The sequence below is a fragment of the Psammomys obesus genome, unplaced genomic scaffold (genome assembly GCF_907164565.1).
Source record: "Psammomys obesus unplaced genomic scaffold, mPsaObe1.curated_primary_1811, whole genome shotgun sequence".
Lineage (NCBI taxonomy): Eukaryota > Metazoa > Chordata > Mammalia > Rodentia > Muridae > Psammomys > Psammomys obesus.
This window is the reverse complement of record NW_026596073.1, coordinates 1,440,389-1,464,559: the sequence shown is the minus strand read 5'-3', so window position 1 is coordinate 1,464,559 and position 24,171 is coordinate 1,440,389. Positions and strand designations below refer to the sequence as shown.

The 24,171-nt window shown below is 39.6% G+C and overlaps 1 protein-coding gene across 4 annotated transcripts in view; it reads right to left on the bottom strand.

Moving 5' to 3' along the window:
• Positions 1-830: 830 nt before the first annotated feature.
• Lin7a (lin-7 homolog A, crumbs cell polarity complex component) overlaps positions 831-24,171 on the bottom strand; it is a 172,755-nt gene continuing 149,414 nt past the window's right edge. For 2 of the 4 annotated variants that reach the window (XM_055625889.1, XM_055625888.1), the window contains exon 6: positions 12,133-17,223. The gene's annotated coding sequence lies outside the window, so the exon portion shown is untranslated. Of the gene's footprint in view, positions 1,709-3,355; positions 3,428-5,271; positions 5,383-12,132; positions 17,224-24,171 lie in introns of those variants that run through there. The other 2 variants (XR_008722280.1, XR_008722281.1) reach the window with 2 other exon arrangements.

The window sequence follows — 24,171 nt, the reverse complement described above, 5'->3', positions numbered from 1 at the left end:
CCTCCTTCAGGGGCAGGTGCTCAAAGAGCAGGCCACTCAGATCATGTCAGAGACATTCTCTGTTACCATTACTAGGGAACCCACATTCTTAATTTTAGAGAAACAGACTAGAACAGTCTAGATGGAGCTTATTAGTAAAAGAAACAAATCAAGTTCAAGATCAGGAATTTATTGTATGCTGAGCTTTTTGTTCTTTATCAGATATTAGGGCACTTTGCAAAGTCACTGCTTGGGTTTGCAACTGTATACATTAAAAGTGACAATTTACTAGAGTGATTCAACATTTTTTTTTCTCCTAAACTAAATGCAATCTAGAGAGGCAATTATGATAAAATGCTGAAGGGAATTTTCTTTTTTCATTAGCCCAGAATTACAGCTAAGAACCAAAACCAAAATCAAAGCACACCACCTATTTTCATAATCTAAATAAAGAATTAGACTCTTAGTAAGGAGGCTGCATTGTCCCCATCTACTTCAGCCTGTGCCATCAAGCATAACAAGACAAATCCATCCCCAAGCCATGTGAAGGAAGGAGGTCCTCAAGCTAAATTCTCATAGCTAGTATCTCACAGTTTATATCCAAGTACTTGGAAAGTGAAAGCCAAAAGATTGCTGAAAGTTTTAAGCCACCTGGGATACATAGTGAATTGCAAACCTGCCTGCACTACAGTGTGAGAGGCTCTCTCTCTCTCTCTCTCACACACACACACACACACACACCTCCAGAATATAGATAGATAGATAGATAGATAGATAGATGATAGCTAGATAAATAAATAAATAAATAGATAAATAGATAAATAAATAAATAAATAAATAAATAAGTAAATAAATAAATAAATAAATAAAGAAGTGAGGATATGGCTCAAGATATGGCTGAGCAGAAGGTTTATTACAGATATGAGGGAGAGTATAACCAGAGACATCAGAAGGGTTCAGACTGAACCAGGCCATGAGAGGAAGTGAAGAGTTCGGGGGAGAATGAATGAGGAAGAAGAAGGGTGTAATTGGACCGAGAGAGATCCCGGAGCAGAGCTAGGTTAATACCTTATCAGAACTCTATTGATTGATTTTAAAAACTCTGAACTTTAGAAGCCTTGGCATAACAATGGCATAAAAAAGGAAAGAAGTCTCAAACAACCCTCCCCCACTTTAGGCCTTTACAGCTTGCATTTCTTTTCTTAAACCTTCATAACTTACATATGCCTCAAACATTTTCTTTCTGTCCAATGATTTACCATAAGACACAGTGGTTGATTTTTGTGATTAGTCATTGCAAACCAAGTTCCTTGAAATTAAAGAATAATAAAAAATATATTGGAACCTGCTTTGTTAGTTTATCTGTTTCAGAGTCTGCCAGAGAGGTAAACTGTCTGTGAATACCTTTCTCAGCAGGAGACTAGGAGCTCCAGAAAAGTGAAGCCTGATTTTTACATATGAAATGAACTAAGGAGGCAGCTGAAGTCCTGCAGAAGGGACAGTTTTGCTTGCTGCTCTTAACGTAAAGTTAGGATGATCAGAGAGGTGAAAAGGACAAATTATAGTAGAATTTATAATTTAAACAGCCTACGTATCACTTAAATGACAGAGACTTACCCTTGACAGACTCACCCTTGACTTACCCTAGAATCTGGTCTCCATGGCGTCATTAGGGGCAGTGGTGGTAGGTCTTCAGCTGTCACACAGGACAGCATTACATCTTCAGCTGCTGCACAGAACAGCATAGACCTTTGGTTACCAGAAAGGCTGAGAGATTTTCCTGTTGAAGGAACCTGGGAAAACTGACCTGCTGTGGTCAGGCAGAGTAGGGCCAATAACCCAACAGTGCCCACAGTATGGGTAAAGTCCCAGTGGTGAGTGCTACCACAATTCAGGTACAGTCATCTGTGTCCCATCTTCTTTAGGATTGCCTCTAAGAACTTGCATTTCTGTCTATCATGGAAATTCTTTTTTTCATTAAACATTTTAAATGCCATATTCAGCAGAGCTCTGAAGAGTTTGAGGACATTATTATTTTTTTATTTTTTTAATTTTAGTCACAGGTTATTTACTTTATATCCCAGCTGTAGCCCCCTCCCTCATTCCTTCCCAATCCCACCCTCCCTCCCTCATCTCCCTGTCCCTTTTCAAGTGAATTCATATGATAAAAGGGGGAGTTAGTATGACTGGGTGAGGACAGGAGCTCCATAAGAACAAAATATATCAGGGCATAGGGGTCCTCTATGAGACTGTATCTCCAACCAAGGACCAAGTATGGATATAACCTAGAACCCCTGCTTGGATGTATCCCATGGTAGTTCAGTATCCAAGTGGGTTCCCTAGTAAGGGGAACAGGAACTATTTCTGACATGAACTCAAGGACTGACTCCTTTATCTCCCCCCACACCCGAGGGAGGAACAGCCTTTCGAGGACATTATTTTTTAAGCATACATGATTTTAAGCAAAATTTACTTGTTTTTAGATACTAGCTTTAGACTTAACCTTGAAAATGTATACAAGAGGCTAAATAAAGCTTGCTCCTGTAAATGAATTACACTTGTAATTTTGAATGCATTAAAATTTTTGATTATTTTTAAGGTGACAGCATTAATTTGCATGTCTTATTTATCTTTAACAGTTCACAACAAGTTAGTAGCTTCTATAAGATTAGTATTTTACAGCTTTATCCCTGTTAAGTTTGAGCCTTAAAATATTTGGGTTGAAGATTTAATTGAATATCCATTAGAATCAAAATAAAATTTTAAACCAAAAATGCAGTCCAAAGAGAAACTGGAAAGTTTGCTAGACAATAAATACAGCTCATAGAGAGAATGGGAACCTTGCATTTGGATCCTTTTCTTAGAGAACCATTACAGAATATTATTTTTAAGTCAGTTACTGTTAACCTGAGTAGATCTTAGGAATTTATAAACCTTATTTATCAATTATATTACTTAGTAAGCATATGTTGTTACTTATTTGAACTTTTCTAGAAGACTGGTATTGAACATAGCAAAGACATAAATAGTTGGGCATTGTTGTGAAATATAATGTTGCATAGCAGGGATACAACTGCGGGCCCATTCCAAGGTCTACCCCTGAAGAATTATGTCATGCAATAGGTCTTGTTTGAGGGAAGGAGAGAAGTGAGGGCCTGGAGAAGGGGTAAAGGCAGCAAGTGACCATGAGGGCAGAGAGAGGGGCCAGGGAGGGAGAAAAAGGGGCATCTAGAACAGAGAGAGAGAGAGAGAGAGAAGTGAGAGAGACTACAGGAAAAGAGAGAAACAGCAGAATAGAGAGAATAGATAGAGAAGCTGGAACACAGAGCACACAGAGAGAGCAGGGGTAGCAAGAAGCCTTTTATCTGGCTCTCACCTGGCACTGTCAGATGATGATGTAAGACTGTTGCTAGATCACTGCGGGCAGGCCAGCAGAATCACCTGGACACTAACAGACATACATCGCTAAGTCAATATTTCTTAACTTGATTATGCCTTTTTAACCTTAGGGATTTATCATTATATAGAAATTCGTGATCCAAAATATTCTGGAAACCTGCTGTTGCCTCCTTAGTCTACAAAGGTGATACCTGGATAACCAGAGGGCCCAGCAGGACTAAGAAGTTTTATGATTATTGCTTTAGTTGCTTTAGACCATGTGGTCACCTTACTCAGTATGGTGGTAAAGTCACATGGCATGTGCTCTTTAAACTCTGTAAAGATGGTTGCTGGCTGCATTTGCTTTCATCCTAATGACATCATCAGTCAAGATGAGGATAAGTCACATGGTTGATACTTAATAAACATCTATTTTCCTAGTAGATCTATTTTTTTTTAAACAAGAGTTAAATCCAAGTTACACAAGAGCATTTGTACATGCAAGCAGGTGCAAGCAGTACACACACACACACACACACACACACACACACACACACACACCCTAAAGTAGAGTTGACTCATCTATAACATGCCCTAGCAAATTAAGATTATGTATGTATAGATTTTTTAAAATAATTTATTTTTCTATTTCATGCGCATTGGTGTTTTGCCTACATGTATATCTGTATGATGGTATTGGAACCTGGAACTCTCTGGAACTAGAATTACAAACAGTTGTGAACTGACATGTGCTGGAAATTGAACCCACTTCCATCTGGAAGAGCAGCCATCTCTCTAGCCCCTGGATAGAACTATCAAGTTTTTGTTACAAGTTTTAAGCTGGCTTTTTGTTACAGATTTTACAGATTTTTTTAACCACACCCAACGAATTTTCAATTCCCGAGATAAAGAGTATTTACATAATAGTCTTAGAAGATTTCTTGAGGCTAACAGAACATCAACATCGAATAATCACAGATAAGAGACTTCTGGATGTGCAGAGCAGAGACAGTTTAAATATAAGAGATTTGGGGGTCATTTGTGCAGTGGCAGAAGTTGCGGCAATTTGGGAGAACTTGAAAATTCAGTGCGCCAACTTTTGGCCATTCATTGAGCTGTATTGAGGCCAAACTATTTGCGGTAAGACAGCAAGGCTTTAATGAAACCTCTGAGTCCAGGGAGGAAAAGAGAAAGGGTCACATAAGGCCCAAGAAGGCTGAAGGGAGCTAGAGGCGAGTAGCTCAGAGGGAGAGGCAAGGAAAGGATCTCAGGGCCAGCAGGGCTTAAAGAAGCTGCAGGTCTGAAGCTCTTGGGAGGCTGAGATACTCCAGAAAAGAGCTCAGAACAGAGAGAGCATAGGAGCGTTATGTGTCAAGGTGAAAAGAATTTCAATCCAGGGCATCCTCAAGCAGTTCGAGAAACTTGCCCAAGAGAAATGTCCCAAATCACAGGTGAGGTGTCTTTCCGTGTGATAGGGATTCAGTAGGGCAAAAGGACCATGCTGGCACACTGCTATGACTTCTGTAGTAATTAACAGACAAAGCTCTGGGGCTCTGGGGTGCCTTATCCAGTAGAGGAGGAGAAGGGAGAGCAGCTGAAAAGGTAGACTGGGAAAAGCTTTTGGGAAAAGGGAGGGTCGCACTAGAGTGTCTTAGTAAGCAGAGAGTTGCCCAAGTGCTTGGGGGAGGGCCCGGAGTGCATAGTAAGATACGGGCATAGTGAGATGATCATGTGGTGGGTGCTCAGAAGGTGAGAAGAGCCTCTAGGAGGAAGGAAGAGGCCGCTTCCTGGGTAGGAGAGGAGAGGAGGATAGTTAGAGTAGGTGGAGAGAAGCATCTGAAGAGACAACTCTAGAACTTGGAGTCAAATTTGGTGGGTAGCAGAAGCCAGCAGAAACAAATAATCCACACATACCTTAGGAGAGTCAAATCAGCAGCTTGGTTCTCAGAGTCCCTGGAAAAGGGAGCTCCTATATGCTACTCCCATGTTTTCAGCACCAGATGAATGAATGAAGACATGAGGCTCCTAGGTATGGTTGAAGAGAAGGTTTATTTTAGATATGAAGGTGAGTATGGCCAGAGGCATCTGGAAAGGCCCAAATTCAAGGTGTCCAGTAGAGTGAACTAGACTATGAGAGGAGAGAGAGGAGAGGAAAGTGGACCAAGACAGGTCCAGGAACACAGCTAGTCAGCAGCAAAGAAAAATCAAAAGAGCAATTAGCAAAAATGGCCGAGGTAACGGATGCCCAGCCCCTGGGAGGGAGAGGTTTTGATTAGGGGATGAAGTGAGAAGCAGTGGAAAGAGCCACAGATACTGAGTGAGACTTGTTCCTGGCTTCTTTGTGCTGTGAAAATGTGGAAGAATAGTGAGAAGGATAGAAGGACCTGGAGGGGACAGGAGCTCCATAAGAAGCTCATAGCCAAACTTTGGGCAGAGTGCAGGGAATTTTATGTAAAGAAGGGGGAGGTGGAAAGACTTGGAGGGGCAGGAGCTCCACAAGGAGAGTAACAGAAGTAAAAATATTCTGGGTACAGAGGTCTTTTCTGAGACTGATACTCCAACTAAGGACCATGCATAGAGACAACCTAGAACCCCTGAACAAATGTGGCCCATGGCAGCTCGGTCTCCAAGTGGGTTCCCTAGTAATGGGAACAGGGACTGTCTCTGATATGTACTCAGTGGCTGGCTCTTTGACCACCTCCACCTGAGCAGGGAGCAGCCTGACCAGGCCACAGAGGAAAACAATGCAGCCACTCCTGATGAGACCTGATAAGCTAGGATCAGATGGAAGGGGAGGTGGACCTCCCCAATCTGTGGACTTGGGGAGGGGCATGGGAGGAGATGAGGGAGGGAGGGAAGGTTTTGAGGGAATTAGGAAGGAGGCTACAGCTGAGATACAAAGTGAATAAACTGTAATTAATATAAAAAATTAAATTACATTAATTAAAAAAAGAAGACTAACAGAGCCAACTAACCTGGGCCAGGGGCCTTGTGGAGACTAAAGCACCAATGGGTAGCTCCATCTTTATGTGGGTCCTCTGAAAAGAGGAGAAGGAGGTGTCTCTAATATGGACTCTGTTGTCTGCTTTAAAATTTTTTTAAATTAATTACAGCTCATTCACTTTGTATCCCAGCTGTGGCCCCCTTCCTCAACCCTTCCCAATCCACCCTCCCTCCCTTATCTCCTCCCATGCCCCTCCCCAAGTCCAGTGATAGGGGAGGTCCTCCTCCCCTTCCACCTGACCTTACCCTATCAGGTCCCATCAGGACTGGCTGCATTGCTTCCTCTGTGACCTGGTCAGTCTGCTCTCCATTCAGGTGGAGGTGATAAAAAAGAGCCAGCCTCCAAGTTCATGTCAGAGACAGTACCTGTTTCCATTGCTAGGGAACCCACTTGGAGACTGGGCTGCAATGGGCTACATTTGTTCAGGGGTTCTAGGTTATCTCCATGCATGTTTCTTAGTTGGAGTGTCAGTCTCAGAAAAGATCCTTGTACCCAGATTTTTTAGTTCTGTTGCTCTCCTTGTGGAGCTCCTGTCCCTTCCAGATCAACAATCAATAAATGGGACCTCATGAAACTGAAAATCTTCTATAAAGCAAAGGACACTGTCATGAGAACAAAATGACAGCCTACAGACTGGGAAAGGATCTTCACCAACCCTATATCTGACAGAGGGCTGATATCCAGAATATATAAAGAACTAAAGAACTTAAAAAGCAACAAATCAAGTAATCCAATTTTAAAAAATGGGATACAGAGCTAAACAGATAATTCTCAATAGAGGAATATCAAATGGCAGAGAAACACTTAAAAAAATGCTCAACATCCTTAGTCAGCAGAGAAATGCAAATCAAAATGATCCTGAGATTTCACCTTACACCCATCAGAATGGCTAAGATCAAAAACTCAAGTGACAATACATGCTGGAGAGGATGTGGAGAAAGGGGAACCCTTCTCCATTGCTGGTGGGAATGTAAACTTGTTGCTGTTTTTGTTTGGATTTTTTAAATAAATTTTTATTTTTTTATATTAATTACAGTTTATTTACTTTGTATCCCAGCTGTAGCCCCTCCCTCATTCCCTCCCAATCCCACCCACCCTCCCTCATCTCCTCCCTGCCCCTCTCTAAGTCCACTGATAGGGGAGGTCCTCTTTCCCTTCCGTTTACCCTAGTTTATCAGGTCTCATCAGGACTGGCTACAATGTCCTCCTCTCTGGCCTAGCAAGTTTTCTCCTCCTTTGGCGGGGGAGGGGTGGGAGTGGGGGGGAGTTCAAAGAGCATACCACTGAGTTCATGTCAGAGACAGTTCCTGTTCCCCTTACTAGGGAAACCCACTTGGATGCTAAGCTGCCATGGGCTACATCTGAGCAGGGGTTCTAGGTTATATCCATGCATGGTCCTTGGTTGGAGAATCATTCTCAGAAAAGACCCCTGTGTCCAGATACATTTGGTCCTTGTGGTGCTCCTGTCCTCTCCAGGTCTAATTCCCCTTCTTTCATATGATTCCCTGTACTCTTCCCAAGGTTTGGTTATGAGACTCAGCATCTTCTTTGATACGCTGCTAGGTAGGGTCTTTCAGAGGCCCTCTGTGGTAAGCTTCTGTCCTGTTTCTTGTTTTCTCCTACTTCCAATGTCCATCCTGTTTGTCTTGCTAAGTGAGGGTTGTGTTGCCTTCTTTTTAACCACTTCTTCTTGGCGGAGTTGCCTCCCTAGGTCACCATGGAATAGGAATAGGACGTGTTATTCCTGATGTAACTTGGTGTTGGGATGTTGGGATGGGTTGATGGAGGGGGTGAGGGGCTCTCCTTTTCTAAGGAGTAAGGGAGGGGGTATGGGGGAAGAAGGAAGAGTCATGGCAGGAGATGAGGAGGAGCTATGATCGATGGAAAGTGAATAAAAAGAAGGTGAAATATTTGAAAGGCACTTGATACTGAATAAGGCACTCGATACGTAGTATGCCCTCTTGAAGTACATTATCAGTTTTATGTTGAGAAGACATACTAACAAGCTTGTTATTTTTGATACATTTTTACATTTATTCACTATCTCCTCTCACTTCCTCAAGGTGGTGTACCCCGATGTCTGCATTATATAAGAGCTTTTAGGTGATTGCTTCCTTCTTGGTCAGTTAGCTGCTGAGCTGTGAAACACGGAGATCAGCCACTTAAACCCAGATGATACCAACTGACATAGATAACCTTCCTTGCTGTAAGGCAAAGTATGTCATACTGATTCTTTTCCAGTATCTACCCAGTGCTAATCCATCCCTCTCTCATGTGTGGGAGGTCCCATTTAGTATGCAAAAATGTGTGGCTTCTGTTCCAAGAAGGTATTTCTATTTTTTCAGGTAAAATGTTTTCTCAGTAACCCAATGTTATCAGCATAACTCAATGTCCTTTGAGTTAAGTTACATGTTTTCCTGGGCCGTTCTTGTCTTGCTTTACACTGGAGCCATGGTTTTTGCACAGATACTACATACAGACTGCATGGATTCTGAGAGTCTTGCCTGGGCTTGGTAAGTCATCAAGTCTTTTAGTGATTTGCTTCAGCAAGGCAGTAGAACCAAGGCACGAGTGCTCAGAACTGATCTTTCTCAGCCACCGAGGCCATTTCTCCAGTCCTCGGCTTTGCTCTTAGATTAACAGCTATGAGGTTATAGGCCTGTTGTTTCTAGGCTAGAGGGCATTGACCTATATGGGGAAAAATGACTGTAGAAAAGAAAACAGAAAGAGGAGAGAAACGTAGATCCAAGGGAGAAGGAAGGGTAAGTAGCAAGAATTTTATCATCATTAAGGCCTGGATATAGTGTGCTTTGGAGTCGATTCGTTCCCTCTTTTTAAAAATTGTGTTCAATTGTCGGTTTTGGTTACTTGCAGTCGAAAGAGAGAATCCCCTCAAAACACATTGTGGACTAAGCTCACACTATTATGTCTTCTGCAGGGGCTGACCACACGTTGTGTTCTCTGCAATGAGATGCTTCTGGGAAAGAAGAGAACCATTAATACAAGTCTTAAGTGCAACTCTCTCCCTAGGTTCTAAGAGAAAGTTTCTAAGAGACAGTTTCTAAGAGAAAGTTTCTAAGAGAAAATACATGATCCTAGATCCACAAGGGCAAGGACTGGATCTACGACTGTGCTATCAGAAACATCCATGCACAGCACTTGGTCATTTGTCTCCTTCCCTATAGCAGCCAGTCTGCCTCTCATTGGTACAAGCCGCCCCCCCCCCACTTTTTTTGTAATGATACAGTGCAGTTAGTAAATAGTCATAGGAGGCTTCTATGAGTATGAAATTCTTTTAAACTATACTTGTGTGATGGGTTTTTCCTTTCTGTAATCTAATTTATTAAATATTATATTATAATATATAGGTTGGGGTCCATTTTCGTCAGGGTATTGCAGCGTTTCATCCTGAACAAAGGAAATGAATATAATACCTTGTGCGGCCCAGTGTGGAGCAGTAATCTGTGTATATGTCAGTCAGCTTTGTTGTCACCATGAATAAATACCAGAAAGAAACCAATGCATCAAGTAGGAAAGTTTCCTCACTATTTTGGAGGTATCAGTTCATGACCACAGGCCATGTTGCTTTGGGCCAGGGGTGAAGCAGCATTGTGGTATGTAGGGGGAAACAAATCTATTAACCATGTGGCTGAAGTGTGCAAGAGAGAAGGGTTTGGAGACCTGCTACCTACTTTCAAGAGAATCATGACAACAATTTCCACTGACCTTTGCCATCTCCAATAGACCATGCTAGCTACTATGCCCTTTCCGCTTCATCCCATAGGGGACTCTTGTCTAAAATATACTAGAATATACATACTTAATCTCAGGTACAGCTCAGTGTTGATAGCGTGGGACAAAAGTTAAGACTGACTATGAAGGAACGCCTGGGGACACTATCTCTTGTGTGGATGTTAGCCGTTGTCATTAAAGAGGTGTTGGCCAATCAGGTGTCCAGAAGGACAGGAAGTGGAAGGCAGGACTAACTGTTAGGGAGAAAAAAAAAATCTCTGGGAAGTGGAGTGAGGAAGTCCTTTTCCCCAGGAGACAGGGTGTGTGTGTGTGTGTGTGTGTGTGTGTGTGTGTGTGTGTGTGTGCAGGCATTTGGGTATTGGGAGGATAGCATATCACGTGGGGCTGAGACGTGGCAGTCGGAACAGACTGATGGAGCAGAAGCTGCCCCAGGAGTCATCAAATTCACAAGTGGTTGTTTTATGTGGGTTTTAAAGGTACTACGGTCAGGGTAGTTTCGAACCTGCCCAATATGGTGCTTAAAAATAACTTACAGTCTCTTTGTGTCGGTCATTGAGGAACTAAAAAACAAACAAAGACAAACAAACAACAACAACAAAAAAAACTGCTGTTGTAATAATTTCCTGCATTATTTAATATAGAAAAATAGCCTTTCTACACTAAATGTTTTGCTTTTTATTAGGAACTTTCACTCACCTATATAACCAAGGCAGTTATGACGATAGGTATTATCCTCACAATTGGAGCAGGGTATGAGTGGCATTTGAAGCCCACTTCTACTCCTTAGACTATCACCCATGGCGCTATGTGTGTGGAGAAAATGGGAGATGGAGATGGTGTCATGAAAAGTATTTGCACAAACCTCCACACTCATTCTGAGATAAACCTCAGGTTAGGAGAGCTGAGTGAAGAAAAGGTAAAGATCTGTGTAGGGGCTCAGAGAGTAGAGTGCTTCATAAACAAGAGGACCTGAGTTCAAATCCCAAGCATACATTAAAAAAAAAAAAAAATCTAGGTGTGGTTGTATATGTCTAGAACGCGAGCACTGTGAAGACAAGACTGTTGGAATTTGCCAACTACCAATCCATCTTTAAGTTCACTAAGAGACCCTGTCTCAATGGGTAAAGAAATACCTGATGTTCTCTAGATTACACACATACACACTTCAATTAAAATATCCAGTATTTAAGCCTTCTTTAAAAGTATTTGGAGCTGAGTTTTCAATTCAGATAAAGTTTGGGATTAAATTAAAAAAAAAAAAAACTAAGTGATTTTAGAATAAAAGCCTGCACACACACACACACACACACACACACACACACACACACACACACACGCGCGCGCCTATACACTCGGTTTTCAAAGAAATAGTTTAAAATTGAGTCATAGTCTGATATTGGGGTAGAGTATTTAACCTTGTGTAGAAGAAAATTTTATGACATTTCTCAGTTATAGGACTCTAAGCTTCTATACCATAATGCATATACCAAATTTCATTCTCATCACATTGCGTGTTCTATGATGTTTTTACACTTGTGGATAAGAGAACCATGTAATGCCCCCTTTTTTGATATCATATTAATGTTCATGTTTAGAGAATCTTAATAATCTCAAAGGGTTTTTTATGTAAGTTAATTATTTTTTTGTAAGGGGTAGCCACCTTTGAAGGATTCTGAAACTTGGGATAACTTCTTTATAATAAAACTTAGAAACGTGTGGCAGATAACATTCAAAAGCAAATGATGAGATTTCAGAAACCAAATTGGTATTCACTTGCAGAATAGCTTCAACATCCCTCTCCAAAATCCAGTTCCAGAAGATTTTATGTGACATGCGAAAGGGGAAAGAAAAGTGCATTCTCCCTTCCTTTACAGAACTTCATCCCTCAACAGAAAGTTTTCACTGTGTTAGGAGTAGAAAAACATATGAGACTTCACATCCAAACACACACAGTGCAGTATTTGGTGAACCCCCCACCCCCCTGTGACGTTAATAAAAACAGTACTTCCAGTCTGGTGTCTAATACATTTACTTCCCAGCAGCATAATACTACTTTGGTCAGGTTGAACCACTGCACAATTTTGCAGCTCTTTCATAAAAACAATGAAACAATTGGAAAGACGGTAATGTACATGCAATGGTGAAAAAAAAAAAAAAAAAAAAAAACGGTACAGTCGGCCAATCCTTCCCTACGAATATGAAATATCCTTGGTTCTTCTCCACACTGTGTATTTATAAGCCCTTAAAGCAGGGGGGTTTTGTTCTTTCGGTTTTTGTAGCACCAAATAGACACAGTGGCTGACAATAAATAATTCTGAAGTCTTCAAAACATTTTCACAAATAGGAATTTTCTGGATCTCAACATGTATGCATGTCCCTGGCTGATATATTGTTCATGAGAGTATGGCATGATGTAAGGTTCAGTTCTCACCCTGCTTTTTGTTTCTGATGTGATTTGCTGACTATGATGAGTTATAATTTACTAATATTTTTTAGTTAATACTTAAAATAAAAACAATTCTCTATACAATGCCTCATTCATTTTACTGTAACAGTGTCCCCAAAGCCGAAAGATAATGGTTAGCATTTGAACCATTGTGTCAGACTTCGTGGGTTCTAACCCCAACTCCAACAGGCAATTGGGGACCATGGAAGAGTCATGCATCTGTGCTTCAGGTTTCTTGTGTGTAAATGGAGCCTAGTGACGAGAGCTTTGTGGGGAGAAGTTTATGCAAGCATTGAGCACAGAAGCTGATACCTGGTAGGGACCGACAAAATGTTAAAACTGTTAAAACTGCCTGCCTCACTGGGTTGTAACTCCGCTTAATGGATAAGCAAATTTGAGTGGTATGTTCAGAAAAGCAAGCTGACATAAATCTACGTATTCAGAAAGCATTTCCTGGTTCCCATAGGTTGATGGTTTGCTGTTCTAGCATATGTGAAGAGGATGCAGTGGATGATAAACTAGTTCGGCCAGAACAAGCACTAAGGAATTCATCAGAGCAAGCCTTAGGGTGGAATTACATTTGACTTGTGTCACATCACATTGCTAGATTCTAGCATGCACCAGAAACACAGAAATATTTGTTAAATACATACATACATGGAAAGGTTTGGGGGGGCGGATGGCACATGAATAATTTCTAGCTCAGGTCTATTCTAGGAATCAAAGATGAAAGAAAGTGGTATTTGAAAACAAAGTTTAGAAATGGTGCTTTCAATGACCACGAATTCCTTTGAAAAATAGAAATAACACAGGGAAATCTAATATGCTTGATGATAGAACTTCTTTTATAATAAACTAAAGCATAGGCTGTGTAAACTTTAGAAATGAGGTTCCATATATATATGAAGGACCCATGCCAGATTGTCCAAGGGCCTTTGTAAAGAACTAGAGAGATTTATTTTACTCATTATATATATGTAAGTCTGAATTCTCAAGCACTGCTCCTGACTTAAAGGTCCTTGAACCTTTGAGATGTTTAATTTAATTGGATTCCAGGTTGTATCTTAGAAGAAAGTCTGCCTCTGGCTATGGCATGCAACATTTTCCTGCCAACTAATAGAGTATGTTAGACAGAAGTAAAAATTAATTCATTTATCTTCCTCTTCTATAATTCATTCATTTAACAAATACTCATTGAGTTTCTATAGTGTGCCAGCCCATCTGTGGGTCCATAGTCAAATTACTTGGTCTTATGGAGTTTGAGGTCTAAAGAAGGATAGGATGGTGTGGAAGGTCTGACTCCCCAAATCCTCACAGAATGATCTGAATCTTTGTCATTATCTTCTCTGAAGCCACTCTTACATATAGCCTGTGAGTGCTTAAACAAAGCCCAGCTAAAAGGTGAGAAATCCAGGCACTCACACATTCACAGAGAGTAAGAGATGTTGAAAGTGATATATCACATTTGGAGTCCTGAATGTATATCTGTGTAAAAGGAAATAAGATCAGCTTGATGTCACATTTGGGAACTGCATTTGTAAACAGGTGTAATTTGTCTTTAGACACAAACTCCGGTTCTTAACAAGCCCCTGAATGATAGAGGTTGTTTTTTTTTTTTTTTTTTTTTTTCATTTAGATTGTAGCATTGTCTTAAAAGATAGTGGTGGCTCTCATTGCTAGAGACTTCCCTATTGATGACATGATTGAGGAACACAGAAGTCTGTTATTCTTCCAGAGTCGATTGTAATTTAGGCTCATTATCTCCCTGCAGATGTTCTGTTGCAAATGGCAACAGAATAAAAAAAATGTAAATGCTCCAGTGAAAAGGTTCAGAAATTCTTTTGCCTTTTGTGCTTGCTTTTAGAAATCATATCAGGAAAAAAAAAAAAAAAAAGGTGCAGCAAAAGTTTGTTCCAGTGTCTACCACCTTGACCAAGGGAAAGAACTGACATTCACTCCATCAGGTCCCTGTTGAGAAGTCACAACCATGTCTCCCTAACTATCATCACCCCATTCATTATGTTCATATCGAACTGCATGGAAGATCAGCCTATACCTTTTAATGTGTGACATTAGACATGTCTCCGGCTGTATATGTGATTCCAGGGAATAGAGAAGGTTGTAGGAAATTTGTTCTTCCTTTTCCATCGTGCTTCAGCGAAACTTCAGAGCCACACCAGGGGCTTCTGTACATCTTTAGGGGTGTCACTTTTGATTACAGTTTTAGGGAAATGCTTACATTTCAGCAAGCCAAACTTCACTAAGGAGAACCAGCCATTTATATGTAAGACCACGAAGACATCTAACCTGTCCTTGGCTTCCGTACGAATGATGGATTGCTTCATTTCGACAAACAACCTGGTGTACATTTATCAGCACTACATGCTGTACAAATGAAGCATAAAATACAAAGACTTCTAGAAAACACCAGTGTGAAGTATCTGCTTATTTCCTAGTTGCTTCTGACAATACTTGTACTGATGTGAAACCAGATGTTAATTTTGATATTAACTAAACACATAACAGCTAAGTGAAAACATTCATCTTAAACTCCAAATTTATACAATGTTCTGAAAATTGTTGAAATGTCCATTTTCTCATTCTAAGGGTAAGATGATTTCCTTTTATGAGAGTCTTGCAGCATCTCCTGAATAGCTTTAATATTTTGTTAAATGATAACTAAAATATATGCTTATTACATTTTTTTATAAAAATGAGAATTATCTTTCAAACTGAATAATGCTCATATAGTCTCCACTTATTTCTTTTTGTCATGCTTGTCCCTTTTATTGACCTATTTTATATAACATTCTGGGTCCTACCTGACCCCTCCCCCAATCTCTAGTAAAAACGATACGTTTTCGAGGACGGGAACCTGTTACCACAACAGCATAGTGTTGAAATAAATTGGAGTAGCTCTTGGGTTCTGTCTGTTTGTCACCTGTTGGGTGATGCACTACCTGGAGCAGTAAGAAATTACTATTGACAATAGTACCACCCAATGGTGTGAAATAAAACATGCTGGGCAAATCTAATTGGTGTTGTTTAGTTTCAAGAAAATGGCCTGTAAGCTGAGCTTCACAAATTTCTTTGCTGGAGGACATCTGAAATAACAAATTCATTGTATTTTTGTAAACCATTTTCTGCTTTTGAAAAAAAAATGGACATATTAAAATATCTGACTCTGTTTCAGTGGTGCGTCTGCTTCCTTTAACTAGCAGTTATTGTGTGTGTGTGTGTGTGTGTGTGTGTGTGTGTGTATACACTTTTGTGCTTAAGGTGTTTAACTGCCTAGATAGTTAGAGCTTCCTACCCATTATATTATGGAAAACCAGATCAGGTGCCTCGATTTACCCTAAATTAAAAAAATACTGTGTACAGGAGGCGCCAATAAATCTTTGTGAAAGTTGAAAAATCTGATTGCTTATTTACAAATAGGAATATGCAAAAATGAAACAGATTTCCCCTTGGAGAAAGTAGTGTCTGTCATTCCTAATACTGACATCACTGGGTTCCACATTCCTCAATGTAAAAGGGCCAGTACTTTTAATCTTAGAGTGTCAAAAAGATAAAGTTTGAATTTAGGTTGACTGGTCTAAACTTTATGTGAAGTCTATCCCCTTGGATGTATATCTATGTGCACATATTATAATTCAGTTTTATAAATCTTCAAGATTTAAAATATCAAATAGATTTCTGTGAAAGCACATCAATGTGTGCAGGATAGCTTTAGACTTCTCCAAAGTTCATCAATAGAAATAAACATCAAGATGTAAATATATCAAGTGACGATGAGTTCATAAAGTGGAAATAAGAAATAACTTCTTACCAGAGTGCTGACCCTTGGCAAACAAAGAACCAAGTTATAACATATGCACTCCAGTCTATGTAGATTATGGAATAAATATACATTATATTCTTTTGAAATTAATAAAAATTAGAAAGGAAAGCATTGAGTTCCAACCCACTCTTCTAATAAAGTAAAAGTTCAGCTAAAATATCCTAAAATAAAAAGTCTGGCTAATGTGTTCAGAAATTGATAGAAATGGAAAATTAAAAAAAAAAAAAGCCAGCTGTTTCCAAGTTCTGAAGTGATTATGGAGGAAAGAACCTGGCGTTTTCAAGAGAACGATGGTTGAATTTGCAGTTAAATCAAATTCCAATTCAGACAGCTCAGCAATATAGACCGTGGAAGGGTGAGGGCAGGGGCAATGGGTAGGTTCCTTTGAAGTGGCCACAACCTTGAACTGATGCAGTTTGAACTATAGCCTAATGAAGGGTTTGATAATCTCTGGAAGAGCCTTATACCAAAGATTCACTTAATCCTAAGCCCTGGTGATTTGTTCAAAAGTCACAGACTTTATTCTTACACAGTTTCAGTCTGCAGACTGGAAAAAGTTCTCTCCCTCAACACACCAAGAGTTTCCAGTGCCATGAATGGAACATCTAGTGAGTAAAAAAGCAATGAACGGTGGGGAGGGGCTGGTGCCCGGAGGAGGAAGATGTTGAATTGCCTTGGTAAATAATGGATACACCGCGTGTTCACAGCGTTGTGACTGGTATAATTACTCGTGTTCCCTTCTTCTATGTGCTGGGATTCTGGAGCACGGTTCCAAAGTTGTGACTGTTGCATGATTGACCTTGGTAGTAATCCTTCAAGGGCCTAAAATGAGGTGGGTTAGGGAGGAGGTGGAGGAAGACAGTGGAGAGAAATAAGTGATTAGTATTTATTTTTAAACTAAATGAGTAAAAATATCAAGAGCATGTACAGTATGACCGTCTTCGTTATTGTTCTATTGCTGAGAAGAGACACCATGACTAAGGCACCTCATGAAAGAAGGCATTTGGTTTGGGGGCATGTTTATAATTTCAGAGGGGGGGAGTCCATGACCATCTTTGGGGAGAGTATTGGAGCAGGCAGATATGTATGAAACTGGAGCAGTAGCTGAGAGTTTACATCTTACAGGCAGGAGGCAGGGAGGGAGGGGGAGGAAAGAGGAAGGGAGGGAGGTGGGCTGGGCCTGGTGGTAGGTTTTTGAAACCTCAAAGCCCTCCTCATCTTCTATGAAATACCTCCTCCAACAAGGGCACACCTCCCGATCCTTCCACAAATACATCTACCACTGGTAACCATACATTCAAATGTATGAGCCTATGAGGGTATGTAATTTGACACCAATTTTTACACAGGCTACAGTCATTTGCGAGGAGGGAACCTCAACTGAGAAAATTCATCAGAAGTTGAGACTGTAGGCTAGGCTGTTGGAGGTTTGAGTTATTGGTGGGAGAGGGTCCATTCTATTATGGGTGTTACCACCCTTGGGCTGTGGCTCCAGATGCTGTGAGAAAGCAGGCTGAGCTAACCATGGGAGCAAGCCAGTAAACAGCACCCCTCCATGGCCTGTGCATCAGCCCCTGCCTCCAGGTTTCTGCCTTGCTTGAGTTCCTGTTTTGGCTTACCTCAAAGGACTATGATTCAGGACATAGAACTCAATGAATCCTTTCCTCTCCAAGTTGCTTTTGGTCATGAAGTTTCATCACAGCAGTTATAAGCCTAACTAAGACAGGGAGCCATTCTCATTCAAACTTAGAGTGAGAATGCCTGGGATCAGATCATTTGAGGCATCCTTATTCATGCTCACTCTTCCACACATGAAAAAAAAATGGTATGAAGTAATTAATGAATAAGACAGAAAAAAAAAACCCCACAGGATTTCCATAAAATGAAATAAAGAATTTCAGTTTGGAAAAAGTTCAAATACTTAACATTTCTTCCTATTATTTCTAGGTGATTCTAATCCACTCCATGAAGGCAAAAAATTACAAATAGCACTTACTAATACCTTTCCGAGCCTGCAGAACCTGTCACTGACTCAGTGGTAGTACCGGTATTCCTTTTCTGAAGCAAAAATCAAGGCCGTTCCCCAAAGTCAGTTTGACACCACATGGAACATCCCTCATTGGATGGGATCTGGAGATGTTGTTTTCCCAAACGTCTCCTTCAGAACTGTCGCTCTTCTATTAGTACAGACTCATTTTTCCCAATCTTTGTAAAGATGCTGCTATTTTCATGCCAATTAATTCCCCCCAAAATATACAAAACAGGTTTTAGAAAACATGTTTGCACTGATCCTCCGGCTGAAAATCTTTTGGTGGCATGCCAGCAACCAGAGCTACAAAATAAACAACAGACAGGCAAGAGGCTACTGGGCTTCTTCTGCAGTTGCCTACCTGCATTTTGGAAAGCATGGGCGCCATTAACATTTTAACCAGTCAGCATCAGTATTAGCGTGACTGAAATCTTAATTAATGTCCACCAGGGATCGCTTTAGTGAGTCTTAGAAGGATGGCTTTCTAAAGTGACAGAGCTAGAGATGATTTTTTTAAGTAGCCAAATTACCACATAATCACACATCCTAAAGGAATGGGGGGCTGAACGCAGTTTATATCGGCAGACTCTTAAAGAGTCTTTTTGTATATTCCAAAGGAGGAATGGGACTAAGAAATATATGAGTAGCTGAGAGGGTAGCAGGCAAACAAGTAAGGGGTAAGGGAGTAAGGGTCAGGGTAACTCCTGGGAGAAAGTATATTATTTACATATATCACATGATCTAAAGTGCAGAAGATTAGTGATTCATTTTAAGTGGATTTACTTTGTGTGTGTGTGTGTGTGTGTGTGTGTGTGTGTGTGTGTTAGAGGTCAACTTTGTTGACTTGGTTTACTTCCATCTCTTTGTGGATTATCAGAATCACACTTCTGTTTCCCTGCTTAAATCTGGCTAAAGTATCTCAGTTGTTAAAGTTTTAGATTGAAAATGAACAGGATTTTGTGGCAAGTGCTTTTACCCACTGAGCCATCTTGCTTTTTTACACAAAAAAACTTGGTTTATATTTCCATATGAATTTTGTTGAACAGATTTCTTTGTCAACTCTAGGAGGGGACATTCTGGTCCTCAGAGTTATTCTTCCCATCCCTGCCTTTGGAGGCGTACCTTTTATCTTGTCAAATCTGTAGATATGCTGGAATACGTATTAGTGGGTAACTTGGTTTGGAGGTGAAACAATGGTTTGATAGTCAGTTGATGTCAAAATAGAAGGAAATGAAGGTCATCAGAGTAAGACAAGTAAGCCAGGCACAGGAAGACACACACAGCCTGTTTTCCTTCATACTTAGAACCTGGATTGTACATATGTGTGCATATATATATATATATATATATATATATATATATATATATATATTATGAAAAAATAAAAATTGGCAAATGGAATTGTATGAAACAGAAAAGCTTCTTCACCACAAAAGAAACAATAAAGTGAAGAGACAACGGGAGAAAATACTTGCAAATAGTGCATCTGATGAAGGGCTAATATAAAAAATCTGTTAAAGAAATCAGGTGATTCGGCAGCAAAACAAAAAAGGTCAAAAAGCAGCCAAAGCACTTAGATGATTACTTCCAAAAGAATACGAAAGGCCAAGAGACACGTGAAAAATTAATAGATAAATTTATAAATAAATGAACTCATCATGAACAACTAGAAAAATAACATTTTAAACCAAATTGAGATCTCTTGACTTCTAGAATGGCTACTTAAAATGTGAAAAAAGACAGCAAGTGTTAAAACAGTGCAGAGGAAAGGGAGACCGGTCTTGGTTGGTGCATTATTTGTGATTGATGACAGTCATGGAAAACAGTATGAAGCCTCCTCCAGCACCATGCTATTTGGTTTACTATGATTCTGCAGTACATTTTGAATGCAGGAAATGTGATCAATATAGTTATTTTTTTTCTTTTACTCCAGATTTTGTTTTAGCTATTCAAGGGTGCAGTGGCTTGAAAAGTTTAGGATTATTGTTCATGTTTTTGTCAAAAACGTCCTTGGAATTTTTCTGACCATTGTATCGAATCCTACAGAACTGTAAGATATAAAAAAATGTGTTACTTACAAGCCCTAAATTTATAGTAAATGTTTGTGACAAAAATGGAAAACTAGCACCAGTGTAAGGAAGAAGTTCTTTTGAGATGGTGTTCTGCTTTGGAGGAGATTGGGGAGGGTGGTTTGGGCATGCCTAACTCTAAGCAGCGTGAAATTGAGTCTCCGGGAAGTTCATGAATATGAGGTAGAATCAGCAACTGTTCAGTGTGAAGAGCAATGACACAGCATTTCAGTGTGCTAAGAAATAGGAAGCCCATATTTTTTCAGTCTAAATTCCGCCGCATCATTGGCCCACTGTAAAATGTTGCTCATATATATATATATATATATATATATATATATTTTTTTTTTTTTTAAAAAGCGTTTTATGTCCCTCTGTGTAACATAGAATACAAGTAAAATGTCTGCAGCCCTTACAGGGTTATTGTGAAGTTGTTTAACATGTTTGAATCACTGAGACGTTCTTGGTTCTTGCTTGTATTAATTGTGTCACAAGCATTAGCATTCTCATGACTTCTGTCCCACTTTTGTGCTTGATGCTTTCTGGATTCCTTTTATTTATTCCACTCAGGTCATCCTATGGGATCTGCAGCTCACAGTGGCTGGGTCAGTGGTTTCAGCAGCATTTCCTTGGTATTAACATGAGGTAGAGAAAGAGTTCAGAAATGACAAAGCAAAAGAAATAGAGGTCCGAAGGTCAGGAGGAAAGGTCAGCGAGGCAGCTGACAAGTTCCAGCTACTGTGTTTATCTGTGGTGATTTGTGGTGCTTTCATGGCTGATGAATTCTTCATCTCATGCTTGCTCAACAAAGGAAAGGAACAGGCATTGGGCTTGGGATGTTTCTTGGAATAAGTGTTTCTAAAAAAGCATTACTGTTCCTCTTCTTTTTTATTCTTTGAAAATCAGAGAGAAAATCCAAATGTGTACATGAAGACATGCTTTAAAACTTAAAAAAAAAAATATCCACGTAAGCTGAACAAATGTAGCACTTTCTCAGAAGAGAAAAACCCTTTAATCATATTTTCTGTTTGGATTTCTTTAATGTAACTAGTGTATTCATACTTTTACATTTTTGGAAATGGAATCTAGTCTTCTCACTTAAACACAGAAGTGAAGGTGAAAGACAATTTTTAGTTTTGCAGAATTTAAAATTCAAGTAGGTATGGAAGACAATCCCCCCTGTACAGCCTATATTAAATCAGGTTTTTTTTTTTAATCCACTTCCCATTCATAGTGACTTCACAATTTTTACCTCCTCAGATAATATATATTACTTCTGGTTTTGAAAATATTAAGTTATATTTCATTTGATAAGCAGTGAGACAGGTTTTTGACAGGTATTCTGATTCTCTGGTCTTTGAATGGTAACAAAAAAATTCAAGATCTGTTTCTAGCTAAGTAGATTTAAAAGCTTGGCATTCTTAAAAACAACTAGTATAAATTAATAAGTGTTATAAATCCTTTTTTACCCCTAAAGATCAAGTTAATTAAAAATTAAGCAAGAGCTAATGTGGGTCTTCTTGACTGAATTCACCATAAAATCTATGGGTGACATGACTTGGGTATGTTTTGGTTGTTCTTGAAGTGGTCACTACCATTTAATCTCAAGGGTGGTATGATAGCTCTCTTGACGGACATGGCTACAGAGTTCATGTTCAAGCAAACAGAACTCTACCATGTCTTGTGTAAACAACAAAAGACTGCTGCTATTTTTTTCCTGGTTAAATATGTAAGTCTTTCAAATAAACCATGGAAAAAAATCCTGAGGTGACTTAATGAAGACTAAACAGGGGATAGAAATTGAAATGGCTATGCATGGTCAAATTGTGTATTTTCAAAGATAATTAAAGGAGCAAAACATGGCAGCTTTCAGTAAGATCAGAGTCAACATGTTGCTTTCAAACACACCTGGACATTTTACTCAGGGCTAGTGTCATAAATCATCCAGGAGAATAGGTTTGAGCCTGTATTACCAAGGATAAAAGAAATGATAGTACTAGCAGAAACCATGTTAGTTATTGATTAGAGAATCATAGATTTCCTCTATTACTAAAAGAACTTTTTAGATATTTTATTTTTATTAATTACAGTTTATTCACTTTGTATCCAACCTGTAGCAACCTCTCTCTTCCCCTCCTAATCCCACCATCCATGCCTCTTCTCCACCCATACCCCTCTGCCAGTCTACTGATAGGGGAGGTCCTCCTCTCCTTCCATCTGATCCTAGTCTATCAGGAGCTCTAAAAGGAGAACAACAGAACCAAAAAAATCTGGACACAGGGGTGTTTTCTGAGACTGATACTCCAACCAAGGACCAATCATGGACCCCTGCACAGATGTAGCACATGGCAGCTCAGTGTCCAAGTGGGTTCTCTAGTAATGGGAACAGGGACTGTCTCTGACATGAACCCAGTGGCTGGCTCTTTGATCACCTCCCCATGAGGGAGAGCAGCCTTACCAGGCCACAGAGGAAGACAATGCAGCCATTCCAGATGAGACCCAAAAGGACTTTTTGATAGGATTTTGAGAGTACAAGATAGTTAACTGAGAAGGCTAAAGCCTTTTCTGTGTTTGTCTCTATTTATGGTGTCTACCCCTATCACATCATTTTATTTTAAGCCATTCCATCTTTTGCCTGGATCAGTCTTAATTTTCCAACTTGCCTCTCTTTCCATTATAACCCTGTAATTTTCTATTGTCACAGAAGCCAAACTGTATCTTTTAATTAATTTTTTTCTTTCATATATTACGTTCTGACCACAGTTTGCCCTCCCTCCCTCGACTTCCTCTCTCCCCATGCCCTACTTGTCCTTTTCCCTTCAGAGAAGGATTGGCCTCCCCGGGATATCAACCAAACATGGCATATCAAGCTGCAATAAGATTAGGCACCTCCCCTCATATTAAGGCTGATGAGGCAACCCAATAGGAGGACAAGGTTCTCCAAAACAGGAAGCCAAATTATCTTTATGGCACATAATTCAAATCATGCACCATTTTTGCTTTAAAAATCTCCATTGTCTCTCATTGCAATAAACTCTTAATTTCTCCTAGGGGTTTGCTAGTCTCTTTGTAATAAGTCCTTTTTGATCTCACAGTCCACAGATGTCGTCATTGTTCCCAGCTATCTAGATCCTCTTTCTGTTTCACAGATATCAAGTAGCTCAAACACTAGCACAATGATAATTTCCTCTTATCTGCTTGGGGGCTGCTCCTTGGCATTCAGTTTCATCTCAGATGTTATCTCCTTAGAGGTGTCTTCACTGAAAACCATATCTAAAGTAACCATCTAGCTAGTCTCCATTCAAACAGACTTGTTTTAAGTTTTCAACATCCACAAGGATGTTGACTTATCTTCTTGCTTGCTTATCCCCTCCTATCATAACATATAACATAACATAACATCTTCTTGCTTAACTATCCCCTCCTATCATAACATATTTCATGAAGAGAAGGTATCTGTTCATGTTACCTCTGGAGCTCACAGAACAATGCCTGGCCATAGCTGTGGAAACAGACATCTGATGTTTGATCAATATACTTTTGAGGATAGAATGTAATTTAAAAAAAATATATATATATAATGTATATATGTCCATCTATCTATCTGTCTATCTATTTTTATCTGTTATTTATTTATTTATTTATTTATTTATTTATTTATTTATTTATTTA